General features: G+C 48.6%; 1 protein-coding gene across 1 annotated transcript in view; it reads left to right on the top strand.

Annotated features, from left to right (window-relative positions):
• Positions 1-6,140: 6,140 nt before the first annotated feature.
• NMNAT3 (nicotinamide nucleotide adenylyltransferase 3) overlaps positions 6,141-16,183 on the top strand; it is an 80,139-nt gene continuing 70,096 nt past the window's right edge. Inside the window, exon 1 of the mRNA XM_075570138.1 lies at positions 6,141-6,221. The gene's annotated coding sequence lies outside the window, so the exon portion shown is untranslated. The remainder of the gene's footprint in view (positions 6,222-16,183) is intronic.

Below are 16,183 nucleotides of genomic sequence, written 5' to 3'. Positions count from 1 at the left end.
CCTTTGAAGTGCTTAAGTTGTATACAGTACAGTATTTTGTATTATTGGTGTTTGTTATAATGTAATGTTGTATTGGGACAAGAAAATAAAGAGAAGTTGTATTAAGCTCATATATATTAAGTGGAATGGAAATATATGGCAAAATAGTAGAATAGCTGTATGACATGCACCAAGATAATAGTGATATGAAATTCACAGTGAATGTGAGCATTATAATATGATGGAATTTGATAGAGCCCAGGGGAGGTGTAGAAGAGGAGTAGGAGACCTTGGGCCACCACTATAGGAGTAGGGTTGCAGGTGCCCCCCCCCAAAAAAACAAAGTGTGTGTGTGTGTGTGTGCCGAGCACACGCATTTTAAGTGAAACTTCATTGTCTTCTGTTACTGTTTTGTCACAGAAATTGTATTTGTGATGGTGATGTTTTTAATTAAAAAATCAAAACACAATTTCAGTGTCAAAAAGCAAAGAAGTTTCACTTAGAACCCGAATGCTCTGCACACCTCCCCTGTTTTAGCTATTTGCACTTCTATATTTATACTAACTGTGAATTCTTTGTGTTTGTTTGTGTGTGAGTGTGAGTGAGAGAATGTGGGGGGGGGGTGACCTGGTTGGGTGACTGACTGAGGTGGGTGGGTGAGTGGGTGGGTAACTTTACTGACTGACTAGGTGGGTGACTGTGTGGGTGGGTGGGTTGGTGGGTAAACTGACTGGGTTGGTAACTGACTGGATGGGTGGTTAGGTGAGTGGGTGGGTGACTGACTGACTGGGGGCGTCACTGGGTGGATGGGTTACTGGCTGACTGGGTGGGTGACTTGACTGACTAGGTGGGTGATTAACTGACTAGGTGGGTGGCTGGGTGGGTGGGTGACTGGGTGGGTGGGTGACTGAGCTATTTCCTTCACACTTTGATCACATTTGCTGGAAAGTGCTAAGAAAGGATGCAGAAGATTTGTTTTTACAATTTCTTAAAGACATACGAAGTGTTTATCGTTAAAAACCAATGAGCTATAGTGTTCCTTTGTAGTACAGTTGGGCCCCGGGTATACGGTGGGTTCCGTTCCAGAGGCCCGCCGTATAGTGAAAATCGCTGGAAAGCGGATCCGGCGATTTTCAGTGCTGTGCATGGGCAAACCGGCATTTTCGCCGTTCTGCGCATGTGCGACCTGCAGTCTGTGTGCGCAATCAGCGTTCTGCGCATGCGCGCCGGGCGCACCTGCCCCTTCTACGCATGCGCGATTTTAAATTCAACATGGCGGCCCCCTTCTCGGTGCCGCCGTATCAGCGGATCGCCGAAAAGCGGAGCGCCGAGAAGCGGGGCCCTGCTGTATAATAAAAACCAATACATACCATATTGTTCCTTTGTTTTTGTTTTTTTACAACTTTCATTTTTATTGGGTTTTACAATTTGTAAAAAGTGTCACAAACCATTACCAAGATACAAATAAACTGACCATCCCATTTTTACATGGGATAACATTTAGACATGTAACCAACTTGACAAACTACGCCTACACACAGGACGAGACAGACATGACCCACATAACAGGGGAAAGACATCGGGAAAAACAAGAAGGTGGAGGGTGGAGGGTGGAGGGTGGAGGGTGGAGGGTGGAGGGTGGAGGGTGGAGGGTGGAGGGTGGAGGGTGGAGGGTGGAGGGTGGAGGGTGATTGGCCTTGTTCGCTACTTCTCAGTGTTAGAAGTGTTCGCTACTTCTCAGGCCTCAGTTTTCAGACTAATCTACTCAGAATGCCTGGCCGGCTGTCACCCGTCTGCGTTTCATGTCCTACCTGTCATGTTGCTACGTGGTCTTGAATTGTTCCTTTGTTTAGTAGATAAAGTAGACTGCACGTTATAGTAGAACAGTAGAAGTAGACTGCATGTTATAGTAGCACCCTGTCCTGTATTTGGACACTCTGTCCAGTAAAACATTAGAATTAATACTGGACATGTATGTGTCCGGTATTACCTCTCTGGACATAGTGACCTGACCGGCTTGGGGGGCCGCGGGATTTCCCTGAGCAAGGCTGCTGCTAGGGGGCTGGGCAGCTTCCTCCATCCTGATTGGTGGCTGCTGCTGGGTAATGCAGCCAATCAAATGGAGGTGTCAGGAGCCTGAGGATGGGGCCAAGGAGAGGAAACAGCATGGAGTGGAGAGAGGTGTGTGTGTCTCGAGTGCGTCACACCTTTCACCAATGTGTCCAGTATTTTTGGAGAAGCCACCTAGCAACCCTAATACATACACATACACGCACACACACAGATATACACACAAACACACATATTCAGTATGTGTGTGTGTGTGTATATATATATATATATATATATATATATATATATATATATATATATATATATATATATATATATATATATATATATATATATATATATATATATATATATATATATATATATATATATATATATATATATATATATATATATATATATATATATGTGTGTTCGACAAACCTATACATTTGCACGCCCCGGGCGTGGCGAGCTCGTATTGGCCCAAGCAGCACACGTGTGGTACTAGGTGGCGAGTAGATTTTATTGTTCGGCGAGTAGATTTTTTTGGTGATTTGTCGACCACTATATATATATATATATATATATATATATATATATATATATATATATATATATATATATATATGTCCATATAATATATGTCCGCTTATAACGCGGTTTGAGCGTGGAACCCGAATGAAAGTTTTTTTATTTTTTGCACACACACCGCACACGCCACACAGACACTGCACACACTCACAGCACACACTCACAGCACACACTCCAAGCACACTGCAAACACACACAGCACACACTCACAGCACACACCACACTCACAACACACACAGCCAACTCCCCCTCCCTACCTTTGGTGTCAGCTGCTGATATCGGAGCGGGGCTGGCGGGGGGGGGGGTCGGAGCAGGGCTGGCAGGGGGATCGGAGCGGAGCTGGCGGGGGGGTGATTGGAGCGGGGCTGGCGGGGGGATCGGAGCGGGGCTGGCGGGGGGGGATCGGAGCGGGGCTGGCGGGGGGGGATCGGAGCGGGGCTGGCGGGGGGGATCGGAGCGGGGCTGGCGGGGGGGATCGGAGCGGGGCTGGCGGGGGGGATTGGAGCGGGGCTGGTGGGGGGGGTATTGGAGCGGGGCTGGTGGGGGGGGGATTGGAGCGGGGCTGGCGGGGGGAAGTGAGGCTGCTTATTGAAGTGCGAGGGGAGTTATGGTGGCTGCTGGGGGAAGTGCGAGGGCAGTTACGGTGGCTGCTTGGGGACGTGTAGGGCTGGGGGACTTGTAGGGCTGCCGGCGCCTCACTCCACCTCTTCCTCCCTCCTCCCCCCTCCCCCCGATCGGGCACGTGGCGGCCATTTAAAAAAAAATTAGTGCGAGGACCGCGCTATAACGGGGTTGAGCTGTGTATGTATGTATGTGTATGTGTGTCTATATATATATATATATATATAGACACACATACAATCATATGTACAATCTGTATATTTGCTTAAGGTGTTAGTACAGTAGTTTGAGGCATTACTTGTGATTCTTGTCTAACTGTCCCTTTTCTCACTTGTGCTAGGAATATCAATGCCAGTCTGAACATTTAAGACAAAAAGAACTTGGCTAAGTCACAACTTAATTTCTGCCGCATGGAACCGATTTGTTCAGTATATAAAATTCATTGCCAGGAAGGATGACAGTGTCACTGTGTCACCTCTGTGACTGACCGAAACCATCTGTTTTCTGACGATACTGTCACCTCTTTCCCCCGAACAGAAAGCTATCTGCAGCCATATTTCAGCACTGCAGGGCCTATCTATCACAGCATTATGGGTCGTTTACCAAGATTGCAACACTCCTGAATGCCATAAATTATGACGATAAGCTACCGTTTTCTCCATTTTGGGCCTACATGAGACAATACGCAATTTCCATTTACATCATGGAATATATAACGGAACGCATCAATTCTCTGCAACTCTTGAGGTCCGAGCAGTTTGCCAAATGAACGTCTCATTGTTTTTCTGCCCTATCCCGTGAAAGTGTTGAGAAAAGCAGTAGAAAAACGCTGTATTTTCAAAAAAAAGTCATTTTATTGCAATATACAAGAACAGGCAAGGACAATGAAATAAACGATGGTATTTGTATATGTTTTATGGAAGCAATATATGTAATAACATTTAAATACAGAGATATTTGGGGCTATGGACAATACGGTTGAAAAATATAATGCTGACTTATAGGCGGGGAGGCACCATGATCTGATAAGGGATATCGACGCTCGATCTCGAGATGATAACCATTGACCAAACTAATACCCCTTGTTGGAGCTGAAAGATTGTCCCCATTGTCTTAACCAGCAATTCTTAATTGAATCCCCAGGTCATTAAATAGAGTTGCCAAAATGTACCCACTCAAAAAAGAGGACTTCAAGCAGGAACAGCCATCGTGCATGGCGCAGTTGTCGTTTATCGCTCTCGCATGCGCGGTCAACTTTTTTTTTTTTTGCGACTGGGTGAGCCGTGAAAACCAACTGCGCATGCGCATACGAACGCCGACCATGTAAGCGATGAGCGCCGCACATGCGCGGCCAGAAATCTCGTCCGTTTTTAGTTGTTTCAAAATTCCTCCCGGACGGCGACTTTCTGGTAAAAACCCGGACATGTCCGCGAAAATACAGACATATGGCAACCCTACATTAAAGGATGCCACATGGATGAATGAGTAGAACAAAAAAAAGCGAAGGACAAATGTGCTACCACAAGGACGTTGTCTAAAAAAAGTCTCCCTGCTGCAAAATGGAGGCAAAAATTGGTGCAAAACACTTTTTTTTTTGTGCAAAACCAATTTTTTTGCATCCTGGAGACATTGACATATAACCCCCTCAGTACCCTTGTATGGGCCATAGACTCTACTCTGTACCATTATGCTACAGTTTTACTGTGTAATACGGCAGGCAAACGCTTGTAGGGGTCCCATGTTAAAATGGATTAGAAGCAAAAGGGGACACTGTGTGCTCATTTGCATGTCATTTCCCAGAATCCCCGCTGCAGTGGAAGCAGTGCATGCTAAGAGATAATGGGGAAGGCAGGGTTGCAGACCTGTCAGACGTGAATGTGCTCACAATTTGGGATTTTTATTTGCTAAAGAAAGTGAAATATTCAGCTCACAATCTGCTGTCGTTTTCTGACACCCATGATATACAAAGTAAAAAAAAACATAATAGAACCAAACCTGAGCATAGTGTCCCATGGACGCATACTGTATCCTACTGAATGTCTCGTCACATCCCTGCATGAACTATAACAAACCTCTGAGGATAGGTGTTGTTACAGTTAAAGCGATGACTTTTCCGCCAAAAACAGCACTTAACGCTGCGCTAGTGAGCTTTGAAGATACCCGTTGGGATTTATCGAGGAATTAATTGAGGTTAAAGCCTTGTCAAATCAATACCGGTGTGTGACAATGGGACACGGGGTGTGACAATGGGATATGGTGTGTGGCGAGACACGGTGTGTGTGACAACGTGACACGGCAGTGGTGTGCAAACTGGGCGCTAGATTTTCTGGGTGGGCGCGGCAGTTACAGAGGTCCTGCGCTCTCCCCCAAGGCATTTAAATTAAATTCCGGGGGGCCACGCAATGCCTCTATAACACACTTCCCTTCCCGTGATGCGTCATCATGGTAACCTGGCGTTAAATGACACCGCAGGGTCACGTAACGCCACGTTACCATGGCAACGTGACGTCACATGACCCCACGCGTCATTTGATGCTGGGGCCAAGCAGGGGGGCCTGCAATGCATGGGCATGTCTGATTAACAGTTTCTCTGCCAGAGAGGCCTGCAATGCATGGAGGGGTGCAATTAACACTTTCTCTACCAGGGGGGGCCTGAAATGCATGGAGGGGTGCAATTAACACTTTCTCTACCAGGGGGGGCCTGAAATGCATGGAGGGGTGCAATTAACACTTTCTCTGCCAGAGGGGCCTGCAATGCATGGGCATGTTTGATTAACATTTGCTGCCATGCCCTTCTGGCAGCAAAATAGTTAATTGAGTGGCTAATAATACTGCAGGGATCAGGCACAAGATACAGGGGACGGGGTCTATCTAAGCACCGCCCACATATAGAGAACAGGCTTTTGATTTGCCGCTGCCTCAGCGTCACCTGAGGTATCAGGAACAGAAGTTCTCACGGACACACAATGTGAGAGGTCAGTGTGTGTGTGTGTGGTATACACGTGTGTACTCACAACCTGGGTGCACTCTCCGGCAGCAGCTCACTGTACTCCTCTCGTGTGAGCTCCCTGCAGTCTCTTCATGTCAGCTCCCTGCAGTCTCTTTGTGTCAGCTCCCTGCAGTCTCTTTGTGTCAGCTCCCTGCAGTCTCTTTGTGTCAGCTCCCTGCAGTCTCTTTGTGTCAGCTCCCTGCAGTCTCTTTGTGTCAGCTCCCTGCTGTCCACTCGTGTCAGCTCCCTGCACATGGTTACATTAAATGAGCAGAGGTTATACATTACATTAAGAGACATTTCATGGGCAGTTAGAGATGTGTTGTGTACTGTATGTAACAGTTACAGAGATTAAAATGTGAGACAGGTGAAGTCTTGAAAGTACTTATACTGGAGGTGGTTTTGAGAGTCTAGTAGGTTGTTCCAGTTGTGAGGTACACAGTAAGGCGCCGCTTATAGTGCTGGTGACGCGACCGATGACATCAGCCGTCGCCACTAGTGAAAGTTGTAATTCAATTTGCAGCGACGACGCGAGCGACAGGGTCATTGATTGGTTTACAGACAGTCACATGTGGCGACAGTCTGTAAAAAAAATCAAATTTAACCTTCCAAATTTTTGGTCGTGACGTCACTCCGTCAATTGTTTTTGCTTTGGAGCGACGTCGCGGCACTATAAGCGCAGCATAAGGCTACGGCCCAGTGTCTGCTCCTGCACGCGCGCCTAGCGGCGCGTGCATGGGTGAAAGCCGCGGTCTTTGCTGGAGTGCCTGGGGGTGAGAAAAGCCTGCGACCGGGGGGGGGTTGCTCTTATTGGCTGAAACGCCACTGTGACGTGGCCAATTCGCCGCTGCCGTTCCAAAAGATAAATCTTGTCTTTTGGCCAAGGTATTTGCGCATCGCAGCTTGTGCACGCACACACGCCATCAGGGGCCTTTCCCATAGAGGGCTGTGCCTTGTGTGCGGTGTGCACGCCACAGCGGCCACTGGAACTTAAACTTACCGCGCGACGGAGCGCGTGCCTGACGCTCCAGCGATTGTGAACTGTAGGTTCAGGTGATGGGGAGGCGTGGCCGTGATGTCACGAAGCTGGTTCGCCCTCATTGGCTGAAACTCTTTACGTGATGCGGCTGTCGCTTGGAAAGACAAAATATTTTGTCCTTCTAAAACGCTGTTGCGCCTCATCATGTGCTCGCGCACACTATGGGCGGCCTCAAAGGATTGATGTATGTTCGCGATGAGCGTGTGTGCGCAAGCGCCATTGTGCCAACTATAATCATGGCCTAAGACAGGGGAGTGCAAACTTTTACTGCTGCGGCCCCCTGTCTGGTCTGCTCTGGAGCTCGCCCCCACCCCCCTCCTGTCTTGCAGCTGCGTCAAATGACGCTCCGGGGTCATGTGACATCAGGTCATGTGACCCGCGGCGTCATTTGACGCCTGTGATGTTACATGACCCCGTGGCGTTATTTGACACCACGTTGCCATGGAGATGCGTCACAGCGTCTGAATCCCGGTAAATTTTATTGTTGTAGAGTCCTCACACGAGGCCCCGGCATTTATTTTGCAACAGTGAGTTTGGGTTGCTGTGCCATATACTATGTCCCCATAGTTTATAATTGGTATTATAGGCTAAAGCAGTTAAATTCCAGGCATTATTAAAATCCCTGCTCTCTGATTGGTTAAAATTCCGGGAATTATCCATACAGTAATGGGCCGGTATTTTTGGCACCCTGCCAAGTTTTTCAGCCAATCGGCTTTCATTTCTCATCCTCACAACTCTGGAAGACTTTAACCCAGCCAGGGCATTATTGGCCAGTAATGCCCTGTTCTTCAGGGATTATTACTTAATTAGCATCTGCTGTGCGATGCTCTTTCTGACCAGCGGTCTTAGAGTCGACTTGTTCCTATAAAGTACACCCAGTTTGAGGTTTTGGATGTCAGAGTACCAATGTGTATCCTGAATGTTAAGTGGGAGTCGGGTGGGGGGTGGAGCTATAGGAGTTCTCCCAGGTTCAGCTTCATGATTGTAGTTAGGGTTGCGCTCTGATTGTAGGGAAGTTGCACATCCCACAAAGTATTCATTGAATGCATTTACAATGTCCAGTGTGATTTGTCAGTGCAGTATCATCCTTATTTATATTAGTTGGTGGCTATAAGGGTGGAATATATTGTTGATGACCATCCATTAGTTTGCTGGATTTGCTGTATGTTGATGAAGATTGTCAGTAACATTGGGCATGTCTTGTTTACCTTGTGCATATATTCTGCAGGCATCTGTAGTTTATTAAGATCCTTGGTGGCACCAGTTACTTTGTATCTTTTCCACAAGGCATCCCTAAAATGGTAAAGCGCAATAATGTTGATTGTAACCCATGGAAGGTGGGCCCCTCGTACTCTTATTCTGCGTAGCAGAGTATGTATGGTGTCACAGAGTATTTAGAACTCTTGAAAAAAAACTAATGTATTATAAGGCTACGCTTATAGTGCCGGCGACGCGACGGTTGCCTGGAAAATCAAATAGAGATGACTTCCAGCGATCGCGACCAGTGGCGCACGCGACAGCGGCAATGCATTTGTTTTGCCGCAACGTCGCCGGCACTATAAGCGCAGCCTACGGGTCAGGTATCAAGTTGATTCCGTACCAAGAGCAGCTGGCAAGATCAAGATCAGCTACAAATTGTTGAGGGTTAAAGTTTCTAAATGTTCTAGTGAGTAAAACATTAGAACTTGACTGGTCTGATTTTCCTAAGACAGTACACTATTGCATGGTGACTGGAAATGTCAGGTAGGATACCAAAGGATTGAATTCTGTTGGGAATGGTTGCCAGATTTGTCCGTGTGGGTTTGGAAATTGGTTGGAATAAATTTAGTGATTTGAATTGTTTCCAGTTGTTATGGTGTTTAGGGTCATGCAAAGAAAGTGAGCAGCAATAAGAATAGTCTAAGGCTGAGTCCATGGTGACTTCAGCCGTGCGGAGGCGCGCTGAGGCTGAGGGAAAGCGGTGCTTTCCCTGGCCTTAGTTTGTGCGCCGTCCGGGGGCGTGTCGGGGGGGGGAGGGGAAGCCAGTGACGTCACGGAGCTGGTTCGCCCTCATTGGGCGAACCGCTCACGTGACCGGCCCTGCGCTCCCGTGAGTGCTCAAACTAAAAAATGAATGTCAGCTACACTTCCGCACACTTGCGGAAGCCTGCGCGAGCCCCGGCTAAAGCCGCTCTCATTGCGGCTGCAGGGGCTCACTGCCGAGCGCGAGCGCGGGTCAGCGCCTAAGCGCTGACCATGCCCGCGGCCATAGGCTGTGTCCCTGGTAGTCACGGCAGCGTGCGCGCCACACAGCACAGCCCTCTATGGGGCAGGCCCCAGTGACTATGTGTGTGGGCGAACAAAGCGCTGTGATGCGTACGCTGGCAGGGAAGAAATATTTTTGTCTTCCCGAGCCGCGACGCGGTCACATGGCGGCGCACAGCCAATGGCAGGGCAGATATGCCCCATCATGGCCGCCCCCACACTGCGCTCCCCTAGAGCTCCCTACAGACCTACGATCTCTGCTGTAGTCGCAGCATGCGGCCCCATGCCACCAGACACACGTGCAGCCGGGAGGACCGGGGCTGTTGCATTAGAGAAGGAGGCACATTTTACCAACTAGCACTTCAAAAGAGGATGGCTGTGCGGTAGGGGGCAATTTAGCAGCATAAATTGTATGGAGCCTTCAATACAAAATAACACACCTCCTCCCTTTGACCTATCTTTCCTACAAATAGAGTATCCGTGAATGGAGACTGATACATCAAGGGTTTTAGGTGTTTGCCATGTTTTAGTGAGAATTATGGCTGGGTTTATGCAAAAGGCACCATGCCCTTAGTTCATCCAGTTTGGGCAGCAGGCTCTGAATATTTATATAGGCGAACCCTTTTTGGAATTTGAAAGGGGCATTATCAGGGGTGACCAAGTCCAGTCCTCGAGCCACCAACATGCCAGGTATTGGGGATATCCCTGCTTCAGCACAGGTGGCTCAGCCGAATACTGATTGAGTCACCTGTGCTGAAGCAGGGATATCCTGTGAACCTGACCTGTTGGTGGCCATTGAGGACTGAACTTGGCTACCCCTGATATACCTGTTTATTACATTGTTTTTATATACTGTATACGACGCACTGCATATAACCGTGCTATTTAAAAATAAACAAATACTGTAGCAATGTGGGTGCCAAGTGTCAACTTTTGGAAATGTACATCATAGGTGTTTTATTTATATACTAACATGTGCGTTGGATATTAGAAAACGTGTTAATTGGGGTTTTTTTTCTCTCACATTTGAATCAGATCTGTTAATCAGATGTGTTTGCATCTTAGACCTTGCAGATGTATTTGTGCAACAAGCAGGAATAAAAGTCATGGCAAGAGACATGAATGTGATACAGCCCTTTAAAATATGCATGCCAATTAACTGCTCCCAAATACCTTCTGCTGCAGCAAATAATTACTCCTCAAATTACTCACTGACACTAGAGAGCTAATAGGAGCACATGAATTCTGTATTTGCATTGCTAATGGCAAGCTGCTTTAAAGGCAAACGTGGTATCATTTTAGAGGTGCAATCCATGTGTTTTTTTTATTTCAAACCTAGGATTGAAGCAGAGGGTCTCCAGAGCTGAACCCCATTAATTTCAGTTCCGGGGACCCCCTGACTCCCTAGATACAGACCTCCCAAAGGGGGGGGGGGTGAGGAGGGCAATATCTTAGCAAAATGTAACACTCCCGCGACACGCGGGCCAATGGGAAGCCGAAACGGATGACATCACGGCTTTCTATTGGCCTGCAGGGTGCTGAACTGAAATTAATAGATTTCTGCGCAGGAGAGTCCCTGCGTCAGTCCTGTGCTTTAAAAAAATGCTCTATTTCACTACAATCACAAGCTTGGATTGCCTCTTTAAGTTGCTGTATTTCCCTCTTATCTAATATGCTACGTTACAGATCTCTTATAGCAGCAGAGAAGTGCTCTGTCTTTTGCGAAACAGGATTCAAAATGTTGCTTTGTGGCCAGAATATTTTCTATTTAGTTTCATTCTTATTCTATCTTCATGTTTTGTTTAATACATCCTTGTGCTGTATATGTATTGGTATGCAGTTTCTATATCGTCTTTTTCCCAGTGTTCTTGAAGGTGGCCTAGGGCAGGGGTGCTCAACTCCAGTCCTCAAGCCTCTCCGCCCCAACAGGTCAGGTTTTAAGAATATCCCAGCTTCAGCACAGGTGGCTCAATCAGTGAAGCTGAAGCAGGGATGGATTGAGCCACCTGTGCTGAAGCCTGGATATCCTTAAAACCTGACCTGTTGGGGGGGGGGGGGGGGTCTTGAGGACTAGAGTTGAGCAGCACTGGTGTAGGGTTTTCCACCTTAGACACTTGCGTCCATTATTATTCATTTTTGCTGGATGTTCCCTATTTCCATCACCCCCCCCTTTTTTTTCCTCTCATTTATGTTAAGTGGAGTACATTTGTAATATGTTGCACAATGATACAGAGTACCCATAATCTTATTCTTTTTAGAGGCATTCGAATTTATAAGTGCCCGGCCCCCAGATGTAAATGTACTGTAGGGTCTGATTGTGCCGCCTTCTAACTCCCTGTAATATCCTGCCTTCCCCAGGGGAGCGGTCTCCCAGTTAGTGTTTTGATGAGAGTAATGGCCAATTACAACAAAGCAGGGAAAATCAGCATCTGTGGGTATTCCGGTCTCCAAATCCAGAAATCAATTTGGGCCTCTGTCCTACAATTATAATAACAATAAAATAAATAAACCTTTTGGCTGTTTGAATGGTGTGGTCATAAATTTAGTTCATTTGTACTTAAGCATGTTTATTTTCAGTTGGTGTAAAATGCTGCCTGACGGAACGCGATTTCCTACCAAGTTCTTTGTTTCGTGGGGAAGAGTTAAACCTGGTGTAAAACATGGCAAAATGCATCAGTGCTAACAGACATCGCATCACTGGCCATATGGTGGTATGGTTCTGTCCGCTTTCATCTCTTGATAATTTGGCTAGTGGAGTGGAGACAGCAGATTGATAATGCGGAGATATAGAAAGGACGGCCAAGATGGGTCTGTTTAGAACTGATACCCCTACTTGGCCCTTTGTTATGGTTTTCAAGGTGCAGTGTCATCTAATAGTATATTAGAATAACTGTACATTAAAAGCACTCAACCAACTAGAGTGTTTCTAAACTGTTCTGATGCTTTATAGCAGGGATGCACAACTCCAGTCCTCAAGCCCCAACCCTCAACAGGTTAGGTTTGCAGAATATCCTTGCTTCAGCACATTTGGGCTCAATCAGTCTATGCTTCAGAACAGGTGGTTCAATCAGAGGCTCAGATGGGATATCCTGAAAACCTGTTTGAGTGGGCGGAGGGCTTGAGGACTGGAGTTGAGCAGCCCTGGTTTAAATGGCGTTTTATAAAGACATGTATGATCGGGATGAAAAGTAAGGCTGCGGTCCCAGTAATGTCTGCGACACGCGCTCCCGGCGGGGGCGATGGGAGGGGGGGCGCGGCGGCGCGTGCACAGCGCTAACCGCGGTCTGACAGGGAGAGAGGGAGCTTGCGATGGGAGGGGGCGTGGTCGGGGATTTGCAGGGGAGTGGCCATTACGTCACGCGGCTAGTTTGCCCTCATTGGGTGAACCGCCGTGGGGGCGTGGCCACGCCTCCGTCGCAGGGTTTGAACTCAATTTCATTGAGTTGAAAAAAAAAACCTGCAGCACGGCGTGGCTGCACCTTCAGCGGGAAGGTGCGTACTGGGCCCTCCCCCATTGAGGGGCGCTGCTTACACGCACAGCGCACGCCGAGCCGTGCGCTGTGGCAGTGACTGGGACCGCAGCCTAAAGTTGATTTCTGTTCCGATTATTAGTTACGATAACGTCTTAAAGCGGCTGTCTGCACTGAGCATTTATTTTTTTGTATTTAATCTTCTATTGTATTTAAGAGATCTCTTCTTGCCGTTTCCCAAGCTGTTTTTTTTATTTTTGGAAGCGCATACCTTGTCCATGAGAGATGTTTGAAATACTAAGTGTCGGGAGGTTAATATGAAGCTCTCTCCAAAGCCCAGTGCAGACTAAAGGTAACAGCAAAATTTTGAGAGAAATACATGTTTTTTTTTTTTTTAACAGTAAAAATAAATCATGTTTTCTAAAGACTGGAACGGAGGTGGGCAACCCTGTTGCTAATCGCCACCAGTGGCAAATCGGCCATGAACGTGAGGCGAATTTGAGTTTGCCAGTTCCCGCAGTAAAATAAACTTTTTCCTGACATCGTGTGCTGGCTTCAGCTTTCTGAATGAGTCAACAAAGTGAACCTGCAGCAGGTGATAGTGCTGAGGTGAGTGACGCAGCAGCAGGTGATAGTGCTGAGGTGAGTGAAGCAGCAGGTGATGGTGCTGAGGTGAGTGACGCAGCCTATTTTGATCTGGTTCAATACTGATTGGCCGGCGATTGCCAAGTAGAACAAAGAAAAACCAGTCAAACAAATATATAAGGGAACCAACAAGTGCACTGTAAAAAGTGCACTTAAAAAAGAAGGGTAAACTTAAAAGAACCCATGATGGGGGATACCGAGCAGAGCACCCCGCCTAACGCCCACTGGGAGGCAAACTCCGAAACCGTCCCAGCGGACTCGGCGTACGTGAACTCTGCCCGAATACGGGAGTGCACCAGCGCCCGGAATACTGCCACGATGTTCGTTGGGACCCCCTTCTCCAAACGCTGCTTCCTGGTCTTGTAAATGGCTACCTTAGCCACTGCCAGGAGCAGGTTGACTAGGAGATCCCTAGGCTTATTGTCGCGGGACACTGGGCACCCAAAAATAAAATGATGAGGGGAAAAACCTCTGGATAAGAGGGGCTGCAGTCTGGCGCAGCTCAGATAAATGTGGAATACGGACTCCCGCTCGCCACAGAAGGGACAGGCGGCGGGGGAGTCCGTGAAGTGTGCCAAATACTCTCCTGTGCTCAGTGCACCGTGGAGGACCCTCCAACTCAAATCCCCGGCGGGACGGGGAACCAAAGCTGAATAGAGCTCTCTCCACCGGGGTCTCTCGCCCTCGTTCCCAAAAAATACCCGCCTCCAGATGGTATCTGGGCGGGTGACAAGGGCGAGGTACTGCACTATATGGAGCACCAGAGAATACAGGACTTTCCTCGGCATGCCGCGAAAACATGCCGGGGACATATCCCCCAACCTGCTGAGGTTGGGGGAAAGAGGAGCCCGATGGGGTTGCCGTGGTTTGGGTTCCACGCAAAGATCCGGAGAGCTAGGATTGAAAGGTTGACAAGGCTCTCCGGTCTGCAATACCCCCTCGATGAAGGTGCGTGAGTTGGGGTGGATGGCATCTTTAATCTCCTGGATCAAACGACGAGGGACGCGGGCAGTAAGCGAGCTCCTCCGCTCCTACCCAGTCCCGCCGCTCATAGTCCAGGAGATCCCCGACTCTGGTCACCTGCGCCAGGATTAGCCGGCGGCAAATAGAGGGTGAATCCAACATCCGAGCCCCCACTGCCGGATTATACAGCAGGGGCTCAGCGAGGAAATCAACCCCCACCGCCTGTTCCTTCCTGGTCGCGGAGACCAGTTTCCAGGCCTTCAGTAAGTCCCGGTAGTATGCCGGCAGCACCGAGAGGTTTCTACCTAAACCCTCGGGCCTGATGAAAAAAAGTTGCCGGTCATACCTCATATTGCGCAGCTGGCGAAAGAAAAAGGTCGCCAGCTGGCACCACTGCGAAGACGGATCTGCGAATAGGTATCTCTGCAGGTACTGGAGGCAGAAAGTGTGTAACTGGGAGCGGACACACACCACTCCCTGTCCACCCTCCTCCAAAGGGAGACACGCAACTCCCGCAGAGACCCAATGCTTCCCCATCCAGAGGAAATCCATCAACCTCCTCTGAATCTTGTTGATAAATTCAGGGGTTGGACCCATGGCTATCAGCCGGTGCCAAAGCTGACTGGCCACCAGCTGATTAATCACCAGGGTCCTTCCCCTAAGGGAAAGCATTCTCGACAGATACACCCATGACCCCAGACGAGCAATGACCCGTTCTTCAAGATCACTGAAGTTTTCTGGGGCCGGGTCCTCCGCAGCAGACAGGTAGACTCCCAGATACTTGAGAGTATCGCTCTCCCACGAGACATTCCGAAACGTGGGGGGCAAAGAGTCCACCTGTAAGGGACCCACCAATATGCCGGAGCACTTGGACCAGTTGATCCGAGCAGAAGAGGCCGCGGTGTAGACCTCTTGGCACGCTTGTGCTCGCTCTAGATCATCTAGGTCCTGGGCCACGAGGAGCACGTCATCAGCATAAGCTGACAGGACTACTCGCATGTCGGGCTCCCGCAGCACCAGCCCGGTGAGCCTCCTCAGTAGGCAGAGGAAGGGCTCAATGGCCAGCGCGTACAGTTGCCCAGACAGGGGACACCCCTGACGTACTCCCCGACCAACACAAAAGGTGCCGTCAGGGACCAGTTGATCTTCACCAGACACTCTGCAGAGGCGTACAGCATCTGGAGAAAGCCCACAAATTGTGGGCCGAAGCCAAACGCCCGCAGGGTCTGCATAAGGTAACGGTGATCCACTCTGTCAAACGCCTTCTCCTGATCTAGGGACAGGAAGGCGAGTGATAGACCAGTCCTCTGCGCGTAGTGCATCAGGTCCCGGACCAGAAAAATGTTGTCATGAATGCTCCGGCCCGGGACAGTATAGGACTGGTTGGGGTGAATCACCTCTGCCAGCACAGACTTGAGCCTCAGCGAAAGTGCTTTGGCTACGATCTTATAGTCCGTGCTGAGCAGTGAGACCGGTCGCCAATTAGAGATCTGACGGAGATCCCCCTTCTTCGGAAAGGAAAGACAGTATTGCCCGCCGACACGAAAGTGGCATCTCACCGATCTCAAGGGCTTCAGCTAGGACCTC

The sequence above is a fragment of the Ascaphus truei genome, chromosome 14 (genome assembly GCF_040206685.1).
Source record: "Ascaphus truei isolate aAscTru1 chromosome 14, aAscTru1.hap1, whole genome shotgun sequence".
Taxonomy (NCBI): Eukaryota; Metazoa; Chordata; class Amphibia; order Anura; family Ascaphidae; genus Ascaphus; species Ascaphus truei.
The sequence above is the reverse complement of the archived record's forward strand: the minus strand, read 5'-3'. Positions and strand labels throughout refer to the sequence as shown.